The sequence below is a fragment of the Chrysemys picta genome, chromosome 9 (genome assembly GCF_011386835.1).
Source record: "Chrysemys picta bellii isolate R12L10 chromosome 9, ASM1138683v2, whole genome shotgun sequence".
NCBI lineage: Eukaryota > Metazoa > Chordata > Testudines > Emydidae > Chrysemys > Chrysemys picta.
Window position 1 is genome coordinate 52,546,476 of NC_088799.1, and position 26,434 is coordinate 52,572,909.

Below are 26,434 nucleotides of genomic sequence, written 5' to 3' on the forward strand. Positions count from 1 at the left end.
AGGACCAGGCCCCAGAACGGAAGAATAGCTGGGGCTTACAGGGGCTCCCTGCTGTGCTTTGGGTGAGGCTAGCCCAGTTGAGCCTTCAGAAAGGCTAATGAGCCCAGATGGGCTGCAGCAGACCCGCCTGATTGGTGGGCTTTCCCCATTGGTTGAAAGGAGCCAACAGGTCTTCATTTAAGCTTAGCAGCAGCACAAAGTCACTGGCTGCTCCATGCTATATCTGCAGCTGCTCCTGTATTAGCCTTGTTTGTGTCCTGCTGCCTTGCCTAGCCCTAGATGTTGACTTCTGGCTCTGAGTGGTGGCTTGATTCCTGATTCTAGCTTTGGCTGGTGGCTCTGACTGCTAGGTAAGACTGCCTGCATCCTAGTTCTGACAGAGAACCTGGGTAGGAGGGCAGCAGGGTTGTGTGGGGGCCTGAGTGTGGGGATGGTAGTAGGGCTGTTTGTCCTGCATGGGGGAGAGAAGGTGCTGAGGTGGGGGCTGGGAGCTTGCAGAAGATGGTGCTTGGAGGTGGGAGAGTGCTGCAGGGGGTGAGGCGTGGCTGAAAGGGAGTAAAAAAAAAAACAGAAAAGCCTAAGGTTTACTTCTCCATTGACCTGTCCCTATCCCTTCCAAACTGCATTTGTCAGTCGTTTGATGGTAACCTTAAAAATCAGGAGGAAACAAATCTAGTTCCTGCTGTGTGAATCTGGACAAGACATGGCACCACTCTGTCTGTGTAGGACCCATCTCTGCTTTCCTTCACTGTGCTATTAAACATTGCTTTTGTGGCCATAGCACTGGTGGCAGCAAGATCTGAGCACCCAAATGTTTGGGGAAAAGCCCTAAGGGCCTGTGGCCCTCCCCTCCCTGAAGTTAAAGCCTCAGGTTGTCCAGGAGGGTGTCAGAGGAAGGCTGTGTCTGCTGGGGTTGTGATTCCCAGCTCCTTTTATCCTGTGCTGCTATGCTGCTAGGCCACCGAGCACAGATGTGTTTTGGAGCCCACTCTTGTCTGGATTCACATGTGTAATGGCAATGCTGCGGGCTGGCTTCTGTATGCTCTCCTATATAATTTGGCAGTGTTGAGATCTAATTAATCACATGGTGTTCTAGATACATCAGCTGCCTGTTCTCTCTACTTCCTGCTGGAAAAGCTTCCCAGGATTATATAAAGAAGGGGCAGACACCCCAAGGCACCTTTCCTCTTCCCCTGCTCCCCTCCACCCCTGTCCATTGAGTCACTGCATGGGAAGGGAAAAGGAAGCAGCCTTACACAGAAGAAGTTTGGCCAGTAAGACTGAGCCTGTGGTGAGAAACTTTTGCTTTGACTTTAACAGCTTGTTACATTTTATCTTTATTGTAACTCTTATGCCTCATTGCTTGTATTCGCTTAAAATCGCTCTGTATAGGGTTACCATATTTCAGCAAGCAAAAAAGAGGACGGGAGGAGCCCCGCCCCTGTCCTTCCCTAGCACCGCCCCTGCCCCACCCACTTCCCGCCCCCCTCAGAACCCCCAACCCTCCCCCCCGCTCCTTGTCCCCTGACTGCCCCCTCCTGGGACCCTCCCCCCCCCATCCTAACTGGCCACCTAGGACCCTACCCCCTACCTGTCCCCTGACTGCTCCAACCCTTATCCACACCCCCACCCCCAGACAGACCCCTGGGACTCCCATGCCCCATCCAACCACTCCCCACCCCCTGACAGCCCCCCCCCCAGAACTCCTGACCCATCTAAACCCCTCTGCTCCCTGTCCCATTGACTACTCCCAACCCCCCCCCCCCCCGCTCCTTGTCCCCTGACTGCCCCCTCCTGGGACCCCTGCTCCTAATTGCCCTCCAGAACCCCACCCCCTACCTAAGCCTCCCTGTTTCTTGTCCCCTAACTGCCCCCTCCTAAGACCCCACACACACCCTAACTGCCCCCCAGGACCCTACCCTGACTGCCCAAAACATTATCCACACACCTCCCAGAAAGCCCCCCCCGAACTCCCGACCCCCCCCGTCTCTTGACTGCCCCCTCCAGAACCTCCCTGCCCCTTCTCCGACCCCCTGGCTCCCTTGTCGTTGGCCTTCGGTTCGCCTAAGGTCTCTCTGGGAGCTTGCTGAGTCTGAGCCGTTCTTCCGGCACGCTGGGCAGCAGGGGAGGAGCTCCAGACTGCCGGAGGCGAATGCAGGGAGGGAGGGAGGGAATGAGTGAGCTCTGCTGCAGGGGGAGGAGGGGGAAGTGGAGGAGGGGCTCTCTCTCGCTGTCTGAGCCCCATGTAAGTGGCACCATCCGGCTGCCCTGTTAGCCGCAAGTGCTCTGCATGGGGGGGGGGGGGGGGAGGAGGGAAGTCTGGACATTAACAAATTCCCCCCGGATGCTATTTTTAGTTCAAAAATCCGGACATGTCCAGGGGAATCTGAACGAATGGTACCCTTGTTCTGTAGATAGTCTGGGGAAATGTCATTTGGAATAACAAAATGTGTGCATATTTTCCATTGACGAAACAGACATTTATAAACTTGTATCAGCTAGGAGAGGACTGGGCAGGACTGGACACCAATTTCTAGAGTGAAAAATCTAGAACTGGGAATGTGTTGGCTCATCTTGCAGGATAATCCAGGATGGTAGGAGGCCAGGTGTAGCTGGCTGGCTGTAGCACGCTCCCAGACACTGCTAGGAGTGACTTGCATGCAGGAGGCTGTGAGCAATCCAAAGCATTGTAAGAGGCACCTTCGGTTGGAGGGCAGGGTGACACAGCTACTCATTAGTCTGCATTGTAGCCTGGGTCTGTCTCAGTACTGGGATAGCTTATTCCCATATGGGAAAAGTAATAAGATGTGCCAGTATAACTTAGGGTGACCAGATGTCCTGATATTTACCTGTTTGTCCCACGTCCCGACTGATGTTTGGTTGGGACGTGAATTGTCCTGATATTTTGCCATCCGGCGCACAGGCGGAGGGTGCTTATGCCCCACCCCACCCCCACTCTGCCCTGGCCCTGCCCCAATTCCACCTGCTCCCTCCCCCATTGGATCCTCCCCATATGCCTGCCCTTGCCCTGCCCCGAGCCCCACCCCCTCAGTGCCCCTATTGGATCCCTCCCCAAATCCCTGCCCTGGCCCCACCTCTTCCCCAAGCACACTGCATTCCTCCTCCTCCCTCCCAGGCTTGCGCTAATTAGCTGCATGGCAGCGCAAGTGCTGGAGGGAAGGAGGAGAAGCAGGATGCGGCAGCCCGCTCAGGGTAGGCAGAGCAGAGGCGAGCTGGTGCGAGGGGGCGGGGCGTGGAGCTGCCGGAGGGTGCTCAGCCCCCACCAATTTTTCCTATGCTCCAGCGGCTCTTGGGGGTGTAGTGGTTTGTTTTTTCTCCACCGGCAGCCCCCTGCGTCCCGATATTTCACATCTCTCATCTGGTCACCCTAGAAGAACTGCATCAGCACAAGGGCTTGCATTAATGTAACTTTTGGTATTTCACACCCCTCAGTGAAAGTCACACTAGTACAAAAATGGTGCACAGATCAGGACTTAGCTACTTTTCTGTCCCCCATGGCCATAGTGTCGGAGCCTACCATAACCTTTGTGTTTATCCTCCCAGACCCCCTGTGAGCCAAGGCAATGCTACTATCCCCATTGTGCAGGTGGGGAACAACAGTTAAGTGACTTGCCTAAGACGTGTCAGACCAGGGACTTGAACCTGCAGCTCCCTAACCTAGTCCTCCACTCAGACCACAGCACTAGCCTTCATCTTCTTAAAAGTGCTTTCTCACTTCCTACTACATAAAGATCTACCAGTTGTACAATGCTAACTGCAGTGTTGCCAATGCTCACAATTTTAGCTGAGTTTCATAATATTTGGTGTTTTTAAAGCCCCAGCTACATATGAATAGAAGAGAATCTCCGCTTTCACTCTGGAAGACTGGTAAATTTCTAGCCCACATGGTTGTAGGGAAACCTTAAAATGTCACCTGAGTGTACCCCAAAGTCTCAGCAACCAGGCTGCAAAGAGACCCAAATGTATTGCTTAAAAAAAAAATCACAAATTTAGGTGCCTGAAGCATGATTTCTGAACACTTGGGTTTGACAATACAGCTACTTGCATTGGGTCAGGACCACAAGAGGCATGCTACCCTCAGGTAATACAGGTTGGGTCTTTTGGTCACTTGAACATGTTGCCATCTACTGGCCAATTGAAATGTGAATCCTTCTATGGGTAATAGTCATTAGAGACTGTAGCCGATTGACACTCACCGGCACGGTGCCTCCTGCCGGTCATCTAGGAATTAGCTTTTTGTTCGGCTTCAGAACATCTCCCTTAGGCCCTGTGTCCCTCCCAGAACCCAGTGCCCTTTACCTTGGGGTTCTGCCCACAGCAGTACCCCCACACTCTGGATCTCCCCTCCCGAGGGAACCCCCAACCTGCTATGCCCACCTTGCCTCAGTGGCTACTGCTAGTCATCTAGCCCCCTTTCACTAGGGCAAACTGCAGTCTGTCATGGCCACTCATCATTAGCAAGGGGGTTGGACCAGCTGCCTCTGCCTAACCCCAGGCAACACCTCTGCAGCCCCAGTACCTTCTTTAGGCTTAACCAAGGCTTCAGCCTGGGGAGTTGCCAAACTAGAGCACCCCAGCTCCTCTTGCCCTTCTCCCCAGCACAGCTCTGCTTCAGGTATCTTGCTCCCAGGCAGCTAGCCCTTCCCACTTCAGGGCTAGAGTGACTCTTGTCTCCTGGCCCCACAGCCCCTTTTATCCAGGCCAGCTGTGGCCTGATTAAGCCAGCCACACCTGGGCCAACGACCTTGCCAGCCTCCCTCAGCTGCTCTTAATCCCTTTTACCTTGGAGTGGGGCAGCTGCCCCACTACAGAGACCTTCCTTTATCTTGGGTGGCAGAAGCTGTTTTGAGAGGTTCTAATCCAAGTTCCTCAGGTGGGTGTGGTTGATTATAGAGAGATGGTAACCTCTCTGGCAACTGCAGCTCCTTTGTAATATAGACTTTTTGTGTTTTTCCTTGTAGCTCCATACACTAATAACCCTAAAAATGTGGTGATAAGTCTCATTGACAATAGGTAGTTTAATCAATATTATAAAGAAAACAAACTAAATACTCCTGAAAATTAAGACTTAAGTTGACTCATCTTAAATTGTTTTTGCAAAAACAAATCTAAACTTTTTTCCTTGTATCTGCCTAACAAAATCACATTGCACCACCAGAATTTGAAGGATAGATTGATTTTACACTGCCTCGTGGAAGGGGCAGTTTTCAAAGACCGGAATGGCACAGTGGCCAAAGAACTGACACTGAAAACAAGACTTGGTTTGTTTTTGTGTTTTTTCCATCAAGAAGATGATTTCCCCAGTTGGCATCCAAGCTAGCCTGGGTCCCATCAGAAGGAAAGAACTCCAATACTAAGGTAAAATGGAATCTCCTTCTGCATTCCCAACCTAAATATCACCTGCAAATTCAAATATAAATAAGGCAGGATTTGTTTACAGAGTTGTCCATGAAGTGTCAAAGATGTGGACTTGTCATGGTCTACTGATTGGTGAGCAGTGGAAGAGCCATGGGGAAAATTTGGAATTAGAGTGGGACAAAAAGTCCTCAGATGCTTGTTTGATGAATGGCTTTCTGAACAAAATGGAACTGTTTAAAACAAATTTTCTATCTAAAATGTCTAAAACACTGCACATTTTCATTAATAAAGGAAAATGTAGACAAATGAAATGAACCAAATCTGTACCAGAGAACTTCTATGAATTCTAATTCCATGCTCGAATAACAAGAATATAGCAGTAGGGATATATTACTGACCACCTGACTAGAATGTGACAGTGACTGAAATGCTCAGGGAGATTAGAGAGGCTATTAAAACAAACTCAATAATAATGGCAGATTTCAACTATCCCCATATTGACTGGGTACATATCACCTCAGGATGGCATGCAGAGATAAAGTTTCTTGACACCTTAAATGACTGCTTTTTGGAGCAGCTAGTCCTGGAACACACAAAGGGAGAAGCAATTCTCGATTTAGTCCCAAGTGGCGCACAGGATCAGGTCCAAGAGGTGAATATAGCTGGTAATAGTGACCATAATATAATTAAATTTAACATCCCTGTGGTGGGGAAAACACCACAGCAGCCCAACACTGTAGCATTTAATTTCAGAAGGGAACTATAACTAACCTTCTCATTTTTGTAAACAGAAATTAAAAGGTACAGCACCAAAAGTAAAATGCCTGCAAGCTGCATGGAAACTTTTAAAGACACCATAATAGAGGCTCAAATTATATGTCTCCCCCAAATTAAAAAAAACACAGTAAGAGAAACAAAAAGTGCCACCATGTCTTTACAACAAAGTAAAAGAAGCAGTGAGGCAAAAAGGCATCCTTTAAAAAGTGGAAGTTAAATCCTAGTGAGGAAAATAGAAAGGAGCATGAACTCTGGCAAACGAAGTGTAAAAAAATAATTAGGAAGGCTAAAAAAGAATTTGAAGAACAGTTAGCCAAAGACTCAAAGTAATAGCAAATTTTTTTAAGTACATTAGAATCAGGAAGCCTGATAAACAACCAGTGGGGTCGCTGGACAATTGAGATGCTAAAGGAGCACTCAAGGACAATAAGGCCATTGCGAAAAACTAAATGAATTCTTTGCATTGGTCTTCATGGTTGAGGAAGATTCCCAAACCTGAGACATTCTTTTTAGGTGACAAATCTGAGGAACTGTCCCAGACTGAGGTGTCATTAGAGGAGGTTTTGGAACAAATTGATAAACTAAACGGTAATACGTCACCAGGACCAGATGGTATTCACCCAAGAGTTCTGAAGGAACTGAAATGTGAAATTGCAGGACTACTGACTGTAGTCTGCAACCTAGCAGTTAAATATGCTTCTGTACCAAATGACTGGAGGATAGCTAATGTGATGCCAATTTTTAAAAAGCATGTGACAGGTTGGGTCACAGAGACCCCCTTGGGACTGCCACCTGATGTGCTGAGACTATCTCTGAGCCCGTTTTCCCTGGCAGCTTGGAACTTCAGTACCCTGTCTTGTTAAGCCAGACATGGTAGCCTGCTGAAAACAGAGTCCTGGGTCTGAACCACATCCCCCAAAAGCTGCAGGCTAACTGAAAACCGCTTAAGGAGTGCTCCTGTGTCCAGCACCCAGATACCCAGTTCCCAATGAGGTCCAAATCTGTTTTACCCTGTATAAAGCTTATACAGAGTAAAATCATAACTTTTTTTTTTTTGCCCTCTATAACACTGTTAGAGAGATGCACAGCTGTTTGCTCCCCCAGGTATTAATTACTTGCTCTGGGTTAATTAAGTAAAAAGTGATTTTATTAAATATAAAAAGTGGGATTTAAGTCGTTCCAAGTAATAGACAGAACAAAGTAAATTACCAAGCAAAATAAAACAAACATGCAAGTCTAAGCCTAATACGGTAGGAAACTAAATGCAGGTAAATCTCACCCTCAGATGTTCCAATAAGCTTCTTTCACAGACTAGACTCCTTCCTAATCTGGGTCCAGCAATCACTCACACCCCTGTAGTTACTGTCCTTTGTTCCAGTTTCTTTCAGGCATTTCTTTGGAGTGGAGAGGCTATCTTCTCAGCCAGCAACATCACAAAGGGCTCATGGCAATTACAGGCTGGTAAGCCTGACTTCAGTACCGGGTGACCTGGTTGAAACTATAGTAAAGAACAAAGTTGTCAGACACCTAGATGAACATAATTTGTTGGGGAAGAGTCAACGTGGTTTTGGTGAGGCATGATTTCCCTTTACAAATCTACTAGAATTCTTTGAGGGGGTCAACAAACATGTGGACAATGGTGATCCAGTGGCTATAGTGTACTTAGATTTTCAGAAAGCCTTTGACAAGGTTCCTCACAAAAGGCTCTTAAGCAAAGTAGCTGTCGTGGGATAAGAGGGAAGGTCCTCTCGTGGACTGGTAACTGGCTAAAAGATAGGAAACAACAAAATGTAGGAATAAATTGTCAATTTTCAGAATGGAGAGAGGTAAATAGTGGTGTCCCACAGGGGCCTGTACTGGGACCAGTCCTAGTCAACATTCACAAATGATCTTGAAAAGGGGGTAAACAGTGAGGTGGCAAAATTTGCAGATGGTGCAAAACTACTCAAGATAGTTAAGTCCCAGGCAGAATGCAAAGTGCTACAAAAATCTCTCAAAACTGGGTGACTGGGCAACAAAATGGCAGATGAAATTTAGTGTTGATAAATGCAAAGTAATGTATGTTAGAAAATATAATCCCAACTATACATATAAAATGATGGGGTCTTTTAATGGAGCAGCTGCCCCACTCCTGGGGGGAAAAGGGTTAAAAACAGCCCTAGAGAAGGCTGCAGCTGTGAAAGGCTAGGCTGATTGGGGAAGCAGACACCACTGTGGCCAGCTCAATCCAGGCCCACCTGGCCCTTATAAGAGGGCTGTGGGCAAGAAGCTGGGAGAGCCTTACTCTAGCCCTGGAGTGAGAAGGGCTGGCTGCCTGGGAGCAAGGTACCTGAGGCTGAGCAGTGCTGGGGAAGGGCAAAGGGAGCTGGGGAGCTCCAGCCTGGAAAACCCCCAGGCTGCAGGCCTTGCTGAAAGCCTACACGGGTACTGGGGTTGCAGAGGTGCAGCCTGGGGTTAGGCAGAGGCTGCTGGTCCAACCTCCTTGCCAATGATGAGTGGCCTTTACAGACTGCAGTCTGCCCCAGTGAGTGGAGGCTAGATGAAGACTGGCAGTAGCCACTGAGGCAAGGTGGGTGTAGAGGGTTGGGGGTTCCCCTGGGAGGGGAGACTGCTGGGGTAGAACCCTGAGGAAAAGGGCACTGGGATCTGGGAGGGACATGGGGCCTGAGGCAGGTGAGACATCAGCCAGCAGAGGGCGCTCCAAGCTGGAATCCAGCTAATTCCTAGGACAACCAGCAGGACAGTGAGTTGTCTCTTCACTACAGGTCTAAATTAGCTGTTATCACTCAAGAAAAAGATCTTGGAGTCATTGTGGATAGTTCTCTGAAAATATCCACTCAATGTGCAGTGGCAGTCAAAGTGAACAGAACATTGGGAAACCTTAAAGGGATAAATAATAAGACAGAAAATATCATATTGACTCTCTATAAATCCATGGTACACTCACATTTTGAGTACTGCATGCAGATATGGTCACCCCATCTAAAAATTATATAGGACTTCAAAAAGGTTCAGAAAAGGGCAACAAATTATTACAGCCATGGAGCGTCCGCCATATGAGGAGAGATTAATAAGACTGGGACTTTTCAGCTTGGAAAAAAGATGACTAAGGGGAGATATGAGAGAGGTCTATAAAATCATGACTATAAAATCATAAAAATTGGCCTCATTGGCTATCCTCTAGTTATTTGGTACAGAAGTGGATTTAAATGATCAGTTATAGACTACAGTCAGTAGTCCTGCAATTTCACATTTGACTTCCTTCAGAACTCTTGGGTGAATACCACCTGTCCTGGTGACTTATTACTGTTTAGTTTATCAATTTGTTCCAAAACCACCTCCAATGACACCTCAGCCTGGGACAGTTCCTCAGATTTGTCACCTAAAAAAGAATGGCTCAGGTTTGGGAATCTCCCTCACATCCTCAACTGTGAAGACCAATGCAAAGAATTCATTTAGTTTCTCCACAATGGCCATACCGTCTCTGAGTGCTCCTTTAGCATCTTCGTCATCCAGCAGCCCCACTGGTTGTTTAGCAGGCTTCCTGATTCTGATGTACTTACATTTTTTTTTTTTTGATATTACGTTTTGAGTCTTTGGCTAGCTGTTCTTCAAATTCTTTTTTGGCCTTCATAATTATATTTTTACACTTCGTTTGCCAGAGTTCATGCTCCTTTCTATCTTCCTCACTAGGATTTAACTTCCACTTTTTAAAGCATACCTTTTTGCCTCTCACTGCTTCTTCTACTTAGTTTAGCCACGATGGCACTTCTTTTCCTTTTCTCTTACTGTATTTTTTTTAGTTTGGTGGATACATAATTTGAGCCTCTATTATGGTGTCTTTAAAAAGTTTCCATGCAGCTTGCAGGGATTTTACTTTTGGTGCTGTACCTTTTTAATTTCTGTTTAACTAACCTCCTCATCTTTGTGTAGTTCCCCCTTCTCAAATTAAATGCTACAGTGTTGGGCCACTGTGGTGTTTTCCCCACCACAGGGATGTTAAATTTAATTATATTATGGTCACTATTACAAGCTATAGTCACCTCTTGGACCTCATCCTGTGCGCCATTTGGGACTAAATCGAGAATTGCTTCTCCTTTTTGTGGGTTCCAGGACTAGCTGCTCCAAAAAGCAGTCATTTAAGGTGCCAAGAAACTTTATCTCTGCATGCCGTCCTGAGGTGATATGTACCCAGGCAATATGGGGATAGTTGAAATCTGCCATTATTATTGAGTTTATTTTAATAGCCTCTCTAATCTCCCTGAGCATTTCAGTCACTATCACATTGTGGTCAGTAATATATCCCTACTGCTATATTCTTATTATTTCAGCATGGAATTACTATCCATGGAAGTTCTATGGTACAGTTTTTGGTTCACTAAAGATTTTTACTTCAGTTGACTCTAAGCTTTCTTTCACATATAGTGCTACTCCCACACCAGCACAAACTGTTCTATGCTTCCGATATATTTTGTATCCTGGTATTACCGTGTCCCCTTGATTATTCTCATTCCACCAAGTTTCTGTGATGCCTATTATATCAATTCCTCATTTAATGAGGCACATTTAATACAAAGAACGGCTGCCATATGAGGCGAGATTAATAAGATGGGGACTTTTCAGTTTGGAAAAGAGATGACTAAGGGGGGATACGATAGAAGTCTACAAAATCATGACTGGTGTGGAGAAAGTAAATAAGGAGGTGTTATTTACTCATAACACAAGGACTATAATGGGGTCACTAAATGAAATTTAATAAATAGGTTTAAAACAACCCAGAGTAAATTTTTTTTTCCCCCACACAACACAGTCAACCTGTGGCACTCCTTGCAAGAGGATGTTGTGAAGGCCAAGACTATAACAGGGTTCAAAAAAACTAGATAAGTTCATGGAGGATAGATCCATCAATGGTTATTAACGAGGATGAGCAGGGATGGTGTCCTTAGCCTCTGTTTACCAGAAGCTGGGAATGGGGAACAGAGGATGGATCACTTGATGATTACCTGTTCTGTTCATTCCCTCTGGGGCACCTGGCACTTTCTACTCTTGGAAGACAGGCTATTGGGCTAGATGAACCTTTGGTATGACCCAGGATGGCCTTTCTTATTTTTGTCCAAAAAATGTTTTTGGGGGAAGGGTAGAAGATCTCATTTCCCAACCAGCTCCACTTCAGATTGTCTGATCTTGTCTACATGGGGAAATGAGAGCAGAGTAAGCTAGGATGTGAATTTAATGCCGGTGAACTAGCATGCTTTAACTCCCACTGTGGCCACTCTTATTCCACCTGAAAAGGGCCTTAGTGCACTTTAGCTTAAGACGCTAGCTTCTTAGGGTTCTCTCCCTGTATAGACAAGCTCTGAGAGAACAAAGACATCCCTGTAGTATGCGGGTTGATAGACTAATCCACTCCATCTGGGCCATGTGTTTTCATTAAGAATATCACTGCCATGGTTATATTGAGCCATCATGCAATCTAGTGCACTTCAGGGAAACTTGGCCAAAAACTGGTATAGCAGTGCTGCAGATCAATATGGTATATGGGCAAAACTGCTGTGAGAGGTGCTGGAGTATACAAATTCACATACATACAAAAGTTTTTAAAAAAAACCTGTGATGGGAAAGGAAGAACCAGAATAAACAAACTAAGAGCGTAAGAGTCTATACCATGAGGCACTTCTCCAGACCTGGATTCTACTCAGTGTGGCTACTGGGTGATCTTGGGCAAGTCACTTCCCCTCTCTGTGCTTTAGTTTACCAATTTGTAAATGGGAGATAATTATAGGGATTTCCTTTGTAAGGAACTTTGTGATCAATAGTTAGCCACCAGAGATGGTTGTAGCTGTATGATCGGCTAGTTTTATCTTAATCAACATTGCATAAAAAATCACTTTAGCTGTAAAAGCAAAATGATATTTTTAGCAACAGTGGGAGTATAGGTGAAATAGAGATGGAATATAACCTGCAAAGGGGAAGTCAAACACAACACAAATGTTATCCATATTTCACTGAAAACAATAAATTCCCTGAGTCTTTCTGACAACATCCTTCCTCTTAAATGATGGATTTTCATAGCATACTGTCATGAACGGTCACATCAACACATGACTCAAACTGGACACAATGGACTTGTTAAATAGGGGTTGTTAGGATTCAAACTTGCTCTAACAGGGCTCTGCTGGCTTTGTCTTTTCAGCAGCTTTGGTATTTTCTTGTTTATGATTGGGGCCAGTCATAATTGTTTGCACTGAAATTGTTCGTTGCTGAAAAATTGGGGGGGGGGGGGGGGAGGACGGGCGTTGACAAAAATAAATGGTTTCTGCAAAAATTTTCCATGGAAAATTTAGAGTTTTCATCTTAAAGCTGAACACAAATATTTTGTCCAAAAAAACCCACAATATTTTGATTTGGAAATGCTGCTGTAATATCTCATGAGAGCTGTAGTTTGCCTCATGTCTCTGTTTTCCTGCATGGGTTGGCACCCAGATAGACTACATCTACCATGATGCACCACCTCCATAGCCTTACCTCTTGGAAAGGGAAAGATGTAGTCTGACTAGAAAGCTGAGTATATGGAGAAGAACATGGTCCTTTGAGGCACCATGGCAGCATTTCCGAATTAAAATATTTAAATTTTTGAATTTCTGTTGAAAATTGAAAGCTTCTGTGAAAAAATTAGACAATTATTTTCACTTGTCTAACTTTGGGGGGGGGAGACTGGTTTTTTTTTTTTTTTTTTTTTTACCAGCTCTATTTGAACAATTCAATCCATGTCTTGGAAATCAAGTTTTCGGTTAGGAAAGAGAAGGTGACTAAGATGCAGAGATACCAGAGAACTTTTCTGATATGATCCCACAGTTTGGGGCTCACTTCTCCTCACCCCCTACATTGCACTAAACCCATGGCCTTGCCCAAAGGAAAAGTGTATAGTGTCCTTCTTTCAGCTTATTCTCCCTGAAGTGCTAGTGAGTCTATTGACCTTGGTTATGTCCCTCCACTAATGCTCAACAAATATTACTTTCCACACAAGTTGGTAGGGGAGGAACAATGATCAAACAGGAGGCAATGTCATTTGTATACACCTTATGCAAAGTGCTTTTTGAGACTAACGCTTTTACTCTCAGGCTGGCATTGCTCTAAGAGTCCTTTGCCTCATCATTTGGGATGGTACTGTAGGTTAGCATGGTGCCTTACAGACTTCAGTGGAGCTGTGTCAGTTTATATTAGCAAAGAGTTTGGTTCACTGTGTGTGACCAGAGCATTTGCTGAAGAAATGTGGGTATTGCTTCTGCTCCCTGATTGGATGACTACTTTTTTTTAAAGGGAGAAAAACTAACAATAAATGGAAAATAGTGAATAACAGCAATACTGGTGCAAATGTTCACAAGCACAAATCATTCTGAAGCTGTCAGAATGTGTGAACAGCAACACTTCATGGCCCCGATGCAATTGGGATACCAGTGTGCTAAGCGTTGCATAAACACCTAGCAGGAGACATACCCTGCCTCAAAGAGGCAAGATGGATAAAATATAGGAAGGGAAGCAGAGGTGAAGTGACTTGGACCTGATCACACAGCAAGTCAGTGCCAGAATCAGAAGTAGAACCCAAGTCATTTGAGTCCAGTCATCCTTTGCTCTATTCACTAACTTATAATGGCTGTTGCTATCAGTAATAAATTGACAGTGGTTGAAATACCCACAAGCAACAAGTATTATGGTCCCACAGATACCAGATGAGCAAGCTTGCTAAGTTGATTCACACAACTTTGTGTGACTCACTTACTTTGTGTTGTTCAAAAACATTTTTTGGGGAGGGGGGGGAGAATTATCCAAAGTGCTTACCTGACATAGGATCCACTTTTCAAGAGTGACTCAGACAAATTTCATATTCACAATTAAAACTTGTCACATCTCATCCAATCAGGGAACAACTATACCATGTAACTTGCATAACTAAAAAATGCGGCGTGAATTGCAGACTGAATGTGTCAACTGGATATACAGTTTTAAACTTGCTTTCCATACATATTCAAGGATCTGAGCTCCTGTGTGACTTCTCAGGAGCAAAAGTGACTCTGGCTGTCAGTTAGGACCCATTTCTTGATCGATATAATGCAGCGCTAGTACCTCCCTCAGAGTGCCCACACCACACCACACCACACAACAGGAGGCCTGGAACAAGATCTAAAACCAATATTTCCCACTTATGGGCCTGATTGAAAGCTTATTGAAGACCATGGAATGAGTCCTATTGACTCCATTGGGCTTTGGATCATGGCCTATTGCTTGGGCTCACCAGAACCTAGCAAAAGACCATTTGGGTGCTTCAGGTTGTCTGCCCTATAATTGCAAAGGACTGTATCCAAATTATCCAAAATGGAGTTGCTGTCTGGGACTGCAATATTGGTGAGAGTGTGCCAATACCTCACTCACAGCTTTCCTGATGTCTCCCCCCCACCCCCCTACTTCCACAAATAACACTGATAGGTGGCATTGCAGAGGACATACCATCCTCTGGCATTCACCCCAAGTGTCCATAGGTTAATTGAGGGCTGAGAGAAGCTATTATTCGAAAGGAAAGGAAAATGTCATTGTAGGAATAGACACCTTTCCATAAAGCAGGGCCACTCTTGTTGTCTTCCAACAGTAATATCAGGCACTTATCTCAATGGGGATGGTTTCATATGCTTGACTGCAGGCAAACTAAGTGCTGCCCATGAACTATTGATTACAACAGACCATTATCTGTCTAACTCCCCTCCCACCCGGCTCTTCCGCATATTGAGATAATCTCTTAAATATATGCATTGTTCTCTCCCTGCTCCACTTCCTTTATCTCACTGCTGTTTCTGCTTCCCCTATTTATGTGCCCCCAGCGAGTGCAAGCTGAAAGGAATCATCCATCAGTGCAACTCTCTGAACTCCACTCCAGAGAGTGACTCATGCAGAAGGAGGCAAAAGAGGTCTCACTGGGATGCTTTAGAAGGGAGAGAGGGTGGGAAGGGGGACATACCTTGGGGGAGCTCTGCAGAAACACCCTACCTTGTCATGCTTATGCTCAATTCACTTGAAATAATATCCTGTTACTGGAGCTGATGTCACATCTCCATCCCCTAAGACATGGAGTGAGACTACCATTTCAATGCATGATTAGTAACAAAATAGCACTGCATACTTTGCATTCCATGTCATGCAAATCTAGGCTCACCTGGGGCTGAAAACAACAGTGACACATGTGAAGGGTGAGTTATTTCAGGAGATGCAGCAATGCTATTGACACATATTGAGAGCAGGCTACTGAGGCTTTCCATTAGAGATGGTGGTAAAAGGTCAGTGTTGCAGTGTCTTGCTGGGTCATCAATTTCCAAGTATCCCTGCTATGTTAGAGCAGTTTAGGTCTTCCGTAAGAGGTAGAGCTGGGTGAAATTTTTTGGCAATACGTATTCAGTGAAAAATCTGATTTGGTGGCCCCAGAACATTTTTCAAATTCATGTCGGTTTCATCAAATAGTTGATGTCAAAGGAAAAGTTCTGAAAATCTCAATGTTTCATTCCAACATTCTCAAAACAAAACACTTTGATCTTTTCATTGGAAAAATCTTTTTGTTTTGACATCATCTTGAATTTTATTTAAAATTTCAAATTAAATTGCTCAACATTTAAACCAATGGAATTTTTTGTACTCCACGTCACCAATTATTTTTAATTAGGTCATCCTAAAACTTAACTACAGAAGCTCCCCGACTTACGCAAGCGTTCCGTTCCAGAACACCTTGCGTAAGTTGAATTTTGCATAAGTCTGGAACATATCTCTGACAATTATGCACACACAAAAAAGCTTACTGAACTTTTTCCATAAGTCTGGATTTCCGTAAGTTGGGTTTGTGTAACCCAGGGAGTGTTTGTATATATAATTTCTTTAATTACCAACAAACTGAACTCTGTTCACAGAGCTCTATAAGAGAGTTGACACCAATGGTAATATCAACAGGAAGGAAAAGAGATGCTGAACAGTAAGGACATATCCCTAAAAATGAAGGAAGAAAGATATCTTACCCATTGAGTCAATCAGACCTAATGTATGAGGTCTAGCCGGAGACTATAACGGGTGAAAATGAAATCCAGCTCTGCATTTCTTTTTCAAAGGCTGATTCACAGTCCATACTATGTGGGTATAGAAATCTAGTTCTGATTCTTCTCCTCCCCTTCTACTTTGTAGTTACACTGGTCCTGCCATTTGGAGGTGGGGTCCCAACACCAGCTGTTTGCAAATGATAGCACAAAGCAACAGAAATCAACATGGAGAATATCTCTCTACTTACCCTCTCTTGCTTTAAGTCCAATGTAGCTTTTGTTCCAGTCAGGGTAGCTTTTCCAGCCACAGGATGTTTAAAATTCACCAGGGGCAAATTGGCATTCCCAGCCACAAGGCGTTACGTATCTAGCCTGAACTGGTGAGAAATCAGCATATTACCTGTTACGCTAACCTGTCTCCCTAATGGCCCACTAGCATTCAGGAAGGCTATATATTTGTTTGCTGTATGTGTGAGCACTGGCCAGGAACATCATGAGAAAGAGGAGTTGAGAGAGCCCTCAGGGGGGGAACGCTTTAACGGTTCTGCAAAATGTGCTTTCAACAACAGTTCAGCTGTAAGTGGCTCCATTTCACTCCTTGTTTGTATGGCAAGTAGAGAGATGTTCAGCCCTCTGCAGATATGGCCAACCCAAGATGCTTTAAGGCACAACTTCAGAGGCCTGAGGCCTGGTCTGAACTAAAAATTTGGTTTGACCCACCTACATAGCTCAGGGGTGTGAAAAATCCATGCCCCTGAGTAGAGTACTTAAGCTCAAGGTAGTCAATTATTTTTGTCAAGGTCCAAATTTCTTGGTCAAGGTATAGTCCATGTTCAGACTCCAGAGAAATGTTTTTCACGCCACAATAACAATAAGTAAATAAGATTTTGTGGCCCATTCAAAAGCATGTGGCGGTCCAGATTTGGCCCACGATCTGCATATTGACTACCCCTGAGTTAAGCAGATCTAGCCCCTGGTTTTGACAGCGCTAGGAAGAATTATTCTGTTGACCTAGCTACTACCTCTTGCGAAGGTGGAGTAACTATACTGATGGGAGAACCCCCCCACCCTCTGGCATAGGTAGCATCTACACTGAAGAGCCACATGTGAGGTTCCCCTGGTGTTATCTGGACCGGTGATCTGCTAGGTCACTCCAATCCTCTACTTTGGGAGCCAGCCTTACCCTGCTCTGCTGTGAGAGCCCCCACTCCCAGGCTGTTCACACACAGCCTTTAGCATGTAAGCTGCTCCCAGCTACATGAATGAGCACTTTTGGCCAGCCGCTGCTTGGATTGTGCAACTGAATGACACTAGCCAATATCTCTGGTCCCAGACACAACCCTAGGGATCTTTGTCTTGCAGTGTACCTTACAAACTTAGATGCTTCTCACCACAGGCTGGCTGGTTGACCTTCAGCCAGACTCTCCCCTTTGATCAGCGCTTCAGTCACTTGGTGGTGATGTCTGTAGATGGAGGTGGAAGAGAGAGCGAGCGAAAGAGAACATGGCAAAAGTCTCTCCCTTTTATCATGTCCTTTCTTCCCTCTTGGCTTTGCCTCCCACCCTTCAGAGTCAGGTGAGTATTACCTTATTGCAGTTCCAAGCTGACCAAGGGAAGGGGAATGACTCACTCGAGAGTCCAACAGATCCTTTGTTGCTGTCTGGGCCACTATCCTTTGTTCCTGTGAGGCTGGGCTGGGTTTGTCCCATACATGCCCTGATGCGGTATGAACTGCCCCTCTGCTCCTAGAGTTTTGCCTTGGCCTCTGCTCCTGGAGAGTTTTTGCCTGGGCTTGTTTTAAGCCACGAGGACACATTTTCAACCTCATAACTATATACGTGAAATTACAACCTGTAAAATCACTATAACAATGCTCAGTGCATCATGAGCCTTCTGAAGACACCCGACATGGCAAACTTAGCATTTGATACCACACAATCATATTATAAGGATGAACATGGGGGTGCAGGGTGTTCCCCTGAGTTACAGACCATCATACTGTAGCTGCAGTGTTGCAAGTGCATACAAGTCCTGATGCACAGCACACTGAAGTCAGTGAAAGTGAGTCTTTCATATTGATGTCAATTGGCTTCGGATGAGACTGATTAAACAATGACTTTAGTACTGGCCCAGACACTACTAGAGACAGCAGAACTGCTGCTGCCATTTCCAAAGCATTCAGAATGTGGACCCCCCCTCCCCCATGCACAGCCCCCCTACCTCCCCCAGCCTGTGAGAGATAACAGGTCTCAGCATCATGCTCTTGAGACTCTCCAACATGTTCACCTCTACATGAAGTGAGTTTGTGCTGAAAGTCTGTCAGTGTGTGCCTCACAAGAGCTAGCAGGATACATGTCTCTCCTGAAATGTAGGAACACTCACATTCTTCTGGGGTCTTTTTGACACAAGTTCTAAGCAAAACAAAAAACAAAAAAATCTAAAACGTTTTCCCCTGAAATGTTTTTGTTTTCGAAATTTTTAAGAAAAGTGAATTTAATCCAAAATGACTTTTTTCTGGAATATTATTTTCCATGAAACCCTATTTTCTGATGAGAACTTCTGTCAAGTTTTTTTACAGCTCTAGTTCTATTAGTCACATAATCAGACCCACTGTGTCCTTTTATCTAATGATTTGTCTCCAAATGGTAAAATACACTAATATGAGAAATACAGAAGGAAGAAAATAGTTACTATGGAGATTTTCAAACGCCTGAAGGAGACTTAAGCACCCAACTCTCATTGACTTTCAATGCCAGTTGGACAGCTAACTACCCTTTGTGCCTTTGGAAGATCTCCTAAGTACTGCTGGCACCATGCTCAGCATGGAAGGGACAGAATGATATGCCCAGCTGTTCTGGTCATCCCTTGTAAGCAGGACTGTCTATAAACATTAGGATAATTACTTAAATAAGTGTCACTGCTATAATCCTGGCAATGCCTAGGCTGGTAGGGAAACTTCACTTCTCCTCTTCCTTGTGCCCAGGAAGTGATCCGTCATTGCAGCTGGGAGGTAAGGTGTGCTCTAAGAAATGTCATTCTGATTGGCAAATGTTGATACTGTGGTAGGACAGACCAGTGGCAGACTTTCTCCAGCATTGGAGACAGCCTGCTATAGTATTTATACTCAAGACTGGTATCTGTCTTGAAATGGGGAAGGGTTCATCTATCATTTTAAATGTGTCATGTCCTATTATAGTGCTTGTACAGCATTAACCAAATCCTTTACAACCTTTAAGGAGATTAGTCTGGTGTCGGAAAGTAAACTGACTGTTGGGGCAGGGATAATTTTGCCAGGGATTTGGCCTGGGTAGCTCTGGGGAAATAATTTTCCTGGGACTGTTTTTCTTGTGTGACCTCTTGCAGTGCTTCATCAGAAGTGCCAGCCTCTATTTCCCCCACCCCCAACTCCTCATATTTATGTATCAATGTTGACTGAAGAAGGATTTTGAGTGGCATGTAAAGCTTCCTTGGAGCTAACCAGCAGGGAGCAGACCTGGAAATCAAATCAGATTTGTTGAGGCTAAACATGTTTGTTACCATTATAAACGTAAGATGGGGTTTTTAGTGAAAGCAATAAAGTACAGTGCAAGATTATGCATTAAAACCATAACTATGGAATAATGCAAATGTATGGTTCTTAGGGACAGAGCCTGCCTGGGGGAGACATTCAAAAGCATCTAGAGTCCCTCTGAAAGTCTCTTGCAATTCTTCCCCCTTACACTGGTGTCCAGTTGGCTGGAAGGGGTAGAGCAGAAGAGGGCAGGAATTGCTCCCATAGGGTGCACCGCACAGCCATGTGAGGGTGAGTATGCCGCACCTTTTGAGGAGAGGGGAGTTCTCCTTTCTCTTGGACTGTGCGGAAGGCCTTCTGAGTGCCCCAGAAGGAATTCCTTGCTACCATATGCCCAGCTGAATCTAGCTCCTTCTACTATGCAGCTATGGATGTCCAAGGCAAACTTCATGCAAGTTTCTCCTTCCATGCCAGCATAGTCACTCACAGCCCCTTGGTAGCTGAGGTGGGGCAGCAAGGGGTCAGTCAGGCAGCTGCAGAGAAGACAGGTCATAGGTTACTGTGTGTCTTCACATTCACTTGAACTGGAGATCCATTTTCCCCAATGTGTGTGAGGGGGTGAGGTGAGGTGAAGCAACCTCCAGGAAATCCCCAGATCTTACACTTCCCATTTTGTCTGTCCTTGTGACACCCCTGCAACAGCTACATGGTGACGAGTGAAGCGCTGAGCGCAGACCTATGCCATGACAACAGACCTACGGGTCTAAGATGGGCCAGGCAGGCACCTGCTAGAGGCTTCTGCTCTGGTGGTATCAGCCTTACACTAGGGCAGGGGCTGGGTGAAACAGTGGTTTCTAGGAAGCTTGTGAGCACAAAGACCTAACCTCAGGCTTCTGCCTGGAGAATGACTCTGGGGTATTGCTTTGGTCTTCAGGTCTGCTTGGGATACCAAACTCTCATCACTGTCAGTGTCTACGTTATTCCCTACCTGCTGCCACCCCAGACCCAACAGCCATGAGAGTGGCACTGAAAAGAACAGAGAAGGAATAGAGAGATGTGCCCTGTTGAGCAGCTCCAAAGAAAACCATTGATGAAGTAGCGAGCCTCACGTTTGTCCAACTGCCCTTCCAGCAGGGACCGTGCAATTAGCATCACCCAGATGATCTAGAACAATCTTTTTCTGGCTGTGGAGGAAGAATCAGTTCAATGGATGGTTCATCTCTGGTTTTTCTAGTTTCCTGTTATCCAGATACCCTCATGACCTCATGCTGGCCATGAGACAGGAACTGACCTCTCAGGGCCCTGACATCAGGCCCGTAAGGTTTGGATGGCAAAACAGTGACTTCACAGAGCCTCATGTCCCTAGCCTTAGGCTCTCAGCCGGAGCCTCTAGTTTTGAGAAGACTTGCCAAGCTCTCACAGCTACCACTCACCGCAGCCCACCACTTCCACAAGTGGCACAGGCACACCTTGGACAGCAATACAGAAAAGAGGAGGAAGACAGAGGTTGACTTTGGCCAGCAACTGCAAATATGAGGGTTCATGACAGCTGTCTGAGCCCCACATAGGGTTGTCAGGTGTCTGTTTTTTGACCAGAATACCTGTTGAAAAGGAACCTTGGCAGCTCTGGTCAGTACTGCTGACCGGGCCATTAAAAGTCCAGTCGATGGCATAGCAGGGCTAAGGCATGCTCCCTGCCTACCGTGGCTCTGCACGGCTCCCAGAAGCAACAGCATGTCCCCACTTCTGGCTCCTAGGCATAGGGGCAGCCAGGGGGCTCCATGCACTGCCCCTGCCCCAAGCGCCATTTCTGCAGCTCTCATTGGCCAGGAACCATGGCTAATGGGAGCTGTGGGGACGGTGCCCTGCGGATGGGGCAGCATGCAGAGCCGCCTGGCCGGGCCTCCACATAGGAGCCGTGGGGGGGATGTGCCACTCTTTCCAGGAGCTGCCTGAGATAAGCACTGCCTGGAGTCTGCACCCCGATCCCTTCCTGCACCCCAACCCCCTGCCTCAGCCCTAATCTCCCTCCTGCCCTCTGAACCCCTTGGTCCCAGCCCAGAGCACCCTCCTGTACTCCAAAACCCTCATCCCCAGAGTCCTCTTCTCCTGCACCCTAACCTCTTTCCCCAGCCTTGATCTCCCTCCTGCCCTCTGAACCCCTTGGTCCCAGCCTGGAGCACCCTTCTGCACCCCAAATCCCTCACCCCCAGCCCCACACCAAAGCCCACACCCCCAGACAGAGCTCACAGCTTCCTCTTCAGCCCTCCTGACACAGTCCAGAGCCCCCCATCCTGCACTGTGAACCCCTCATTTCTGGCCCCTCCCCAGAATCCAACCCCCCAGCCTGGATCCTGTGCCCTACCCATACTCCAACCCCTTGCCTCAGCTCCACCCCAGAGCCCCCTCCCGCATCCTGAAAACCTCATTTCTGGCCTCACTAGCCTCACTCCAGAGCCTGCACCCCCAGCCGGAGTCCTCACCCCCTCCGGCACCCCAATCCCCTGAGCCATCCCAGTGAAAAAGTGAGTGAGGGTGGGGAGAGCGAGCAATGGGGGAAGGGGGGAGAGGGAGTAAGAAGGGGAAAGGCCTCCAAGAAGGGGCGGGGCAGGGCAAGGGTGTTTGGTTTTGTGAGAGTTTAAAGTTGGCATCCCTAGCCCCACAATTTCACACAAATTCTCTTGAAGGAAGGGATATTTTTTCCTGCTTTCAAGTAGCTTATGCCCAGTCTCTGCAGAGGGAAGGACGCAGCCTGCAGGAAGATCTTACTATTGCATCAGGCCTATCCTCATCCAAGGCTACTCCAGGCCTCCTCTCCTCAAAGGTTCTGTCTAATGCTGATTAGAGAGAGAAGCTGGGGGAGGGAATATCTTTTATTAGACCAGCTTCTGTTGGGGGAGAGAGACAAGCTTTGGGCTTCCCCTGATTGTGAGATGTGGATTCACAACAGCACCAGCAGGGCCCTCCTTCTATTTAAAACACACTCCAGCCTTCCAGAAAAACACAGACCATCCTGGTCGTTGCAGTGACCATATGCAATTACATGCCCCCTAATGGCATATGATGTGGCCATGAATAATAACCCAGACACCAGCTGAGGCACATTCTTTAGCACTGGTATTTTCTTTGCCTGTCCTCCCCCCTTTTTTTTTGTTCCCAATACTTGCAATTTGAATAATTTCATCCACAGGCCCTTTGTCTCCCAGATCATCTTCGGCAGGAAAGCGTGCGTTGCCTGGCCTGTGCTCCATTTGTTACGGAGAAGATTGAGAGGGCACTTGTCACTGAGTGAAGAGGCAGCTGCTGAAAACAAACAAGCCAATGGGAGGATAATAAAAATGGGGATTGTGAGGGGAAAGGGAAGAGATTAAAACAGAGCTGGGGAAGCTGGGGCTCCCACCCCAAGGAATTTGACCTTGGCTCGTTTCTCTTTTCTGTTTCCCTTCTTTTAATCTTTTTTTTCATTTCCTCCCTCTCTGCGCCTTTTCTTTTTATTCATCTCCTCTCTTCCGTGGACTCATTCACATTCTTCCAGGATCCTTTTATCACCACTTTTGCTTCTTGCCCTTGATCTCCAGTGAAATAATGATAATTGCACAATGCTAGGCCACAGGTGTGGGGGGAAGAGGTAGTAGATGGGTTTAATTGGGGAGGGGGGAGGGGGCTAGCTGGTTGTGATTTGTCTACAGGCAGAGATACGTCCCTGCATCATTAATGGTATTACCATTTACAGAAGGTTGGCTTTCAAAGACACACACTGAAACAAGGAATTGGTTGAGGGGAGCAGGTATTTTTTCATAGTGGTGATGAGAGGAGAGGTGTGGGGCTGGGCTTCTGCTAAAATCACAGCAAAGGATGAATTCATCATGGGTTGTTTATTGTTTTTGTTTTTTTAATTCATTCTTTTTTATGATAAGATCTACCCTGCCATCTAGCACGAATTCCTTGACTGACCTGGGGACTTTGCATTGCAAATGTATAGATTCTGGAGCTGGGCGAATATGCGCCCAAGCTGCAATTAATGCTGTTTTAGCTGTGATCTGTGTTAAACAATAACAGTGGCACACGGGAATTTTAGTTTTGCTTTTTTGGCAATGTAGAAGTAGTTCTACCTGACCCAGACCACTCCAGTCCGGTCAACCAGATAGCAAGAATGTGAGTGGATGTCCACAGTGTGCCCTCTAAACTCTCACACAGCCAAGCGCCATAAAAAATACATGTAATTTAACACCGCGGTCTCGGGTGGAGGCTGAAACTATATTGGCACTGGCCAAGGCTTGAATGACCCTTCCCAGGGTCTGGTTTTCATTCTCACTTATCAGACTTCATCAAGATTAGCTCCTTTTTTAAAAGATCTGCTCTAGGAATTATTTTGGGGCAGTTCTGTGAGCTGTGTTAGACAGGAGGTGAGACTAGATCTCACTGTTCCCTTCTGGCCTTGAATCTGGGAATCTACAATTGAACTTCAAGCCCTCCCAGCTAAACCTTTAAAATGTTTTATTAAAGCTAATGTTAAAAAAAAAATATATAATCCATAGGTTGGGGCAAGAGTGTCTGTACATCTGGGTATAGTGCTTAGAGTATCCACAAAAAACAAAGCTTGTTTTTAAAAGTCATATGACACAGAGTTCATAATCAGAAATAACCCAAATTTAGGTGAATAGATTTAACAATACAGTTTAGATATTAGAATCTGAATACGCAGGTACATCACTCATGAAAAGTTGTACACAGATTTGGTTGTGGAAACCAAAATGTATCAATGAGTGGGTATTGTCCCTCAGTAATTGAGAATTAGGTTGGTTGTCCATTTAGAAAATACAATCCATGAGGAAAGTATTTCAGTTACTTTCCTGACTGCGCTTCTCATCAGCACTCCAACTCATCCCTCCTGGTATTGCCGACGTCTGGTGATGTGTTCTATGTAGATGTCCCTTGACCACCTGATGGCGTACGACACCTTTACTTGCCACATCAGCCAAGTGTAGCACTAACCGATTCCGCATTCTCTCAGCACTTGCTCATTACTGGGGTCCCATGCGCCTAAGGCTCTGACAATCAGGGCGTGTGTCTGGACCTGGTAACCCTTACCTCTCAAAGTTTGGGCCAGAGGAGCATATTTCTCTACCTTTCGAGCTCAGGCATTGTGCAAGGCCGGGGTCCTGTTCTTGAATGGCCCCTGTGACTTCCCATATGATGATCTTCTTCCGGTCCTAGTTGGTGATGACGATGTCCGGTCGCAGTTGACTGTCAGTTCTGGGGATGGCGGAGTTTATGGCAAGTGTTAAATACACAGCAAGCCTTAAAAAATTTATGATCCTGTAGCTTCCCAGCTGTGCCTTTCACTAAACCTAGATTTAAAGTGTTTTTTGTTTTTGTTTTTGTTTTTTATCTAAGTTGATTTTGCCCAAATAGTGAAGGCCCATTCCTTTTGTAACCACTAATATCCTTGCACTTTACACTGGCCTGTTTTACATGAACTTTATCTTGCTCTATAGCAATGCTGGGCAACCTGCGGGCCACTGGCAGACTGCCAGACAGTTTGTTTACATTTGCATGGCCGCCCGCAGCTCCCAGTGGCCGCGGTTCATCGTTTCCGGCCAATGGGAGCTGCAGAAAGCGGTGCGGGCCGCAGGGATGTGCTGGCTGCTGCTTCCTGCAGCTCCCGTTGGCCAAGAATGGTGAACTGCAGCCACTGGGAGTGCGGGCGGCTGTGCAAATGTAAACAAACTGTCTGGCGGCCTGTCAGCGGATTACTCTGACGGGCCGCAGGTTGCCCAGCATTTCTCTATAATTTGTATATTTTGTGCACATGCACAAAGGTTGCATTTATTTCTGTTTCTGTGGCTGTTGGAGCTCATTCATGGGGGGAGGGGTTCCGATTTTGGAATGAACCCAAATGGTGGGTACTTTAAATAAAATGATCCCATGGGAGGATACCCACCTGCTTGTAAGGGATTAACCCACCCACTGTCTGCTGGCTGGAAAGCAGCTGTCACCCACAGCAATTTTCATGTGCCATCCTAGCCATGGGAGGTGGGGGACCCTAGAGCACCTGTCAAATGCTACAAAGGAGGAATGGCGATGGAAAGTCCATGCTGACCACAATTAATAAAATCCAGAGCTGCTTGAAAATATTTTCTGTCAACTTTTTCCACACCCCGAAAAGATTTTCATGGGAAATGTGTTTTCATGTAAATAAATAATAAAAAATTGTTTTTTGTTGGGAAACCAAAAACTTGACACTTGAAATTTTTCATCCAAGAAGTCAACCAAAACTGTTGGGGTTTTCAGCAATTTTCAGATGAAAGTTTTCAGTTTAAATTAAAAGCCAAAATTTTCCACATAAAAGCTTTGGGGAAAAAATCAGTTTAATTAAAATATTCTGTGGGAAAAGACCCCATTTTCCAACCAGCTCTAATAAAAGCATTTCACAAGTGTCTGCAAATTTTGAGAAACAACTGCAAAAGGCCCTGGGTTCCAGAAGGGTGAGAATCAGGCCTGTGAAACAGCTCTGATGTAGCTCAGAACTTAACCACTGTTACACTGTAACGTCTCCTTCTATCATTTGGGTCTTGTAAGCTGTATTTGCTCATATAATAGCCCTCCGGGCCGCTGCCCCATTTGCATGTATTATTCTGTTCCCGTGCATGCTGTGCATAAGCCACTTTCTCATTTCCATTGTATACAGAATCTC

The 26,434-nt window shown here is 45.9% G+C and overlaps 1 long non-coding RNA gene across 1 annotated transcript; it reads left to right on the forward strand.

Moving 5' to 3' along the window:
- The first annotated feature begins 211 nt into the window (after window positions 1–211).
- LOC135973349 (uncharacterized) lies at window positions 212–25,238 on the forward strand. Its single transcript, XR_010590156.1, has 4 exons — window positions 212–350; window positions 5,310–5,379; window positions 19,868–20,028; window positions 20,672–25,238. It is a non-coding gene; the product is annotated as an uncharacterized LOC135973349 (long non-coding RNA).
- The last annotated feature ends 1,196 nt before the right edge of the window (window positions 25,239–26,434 follow it).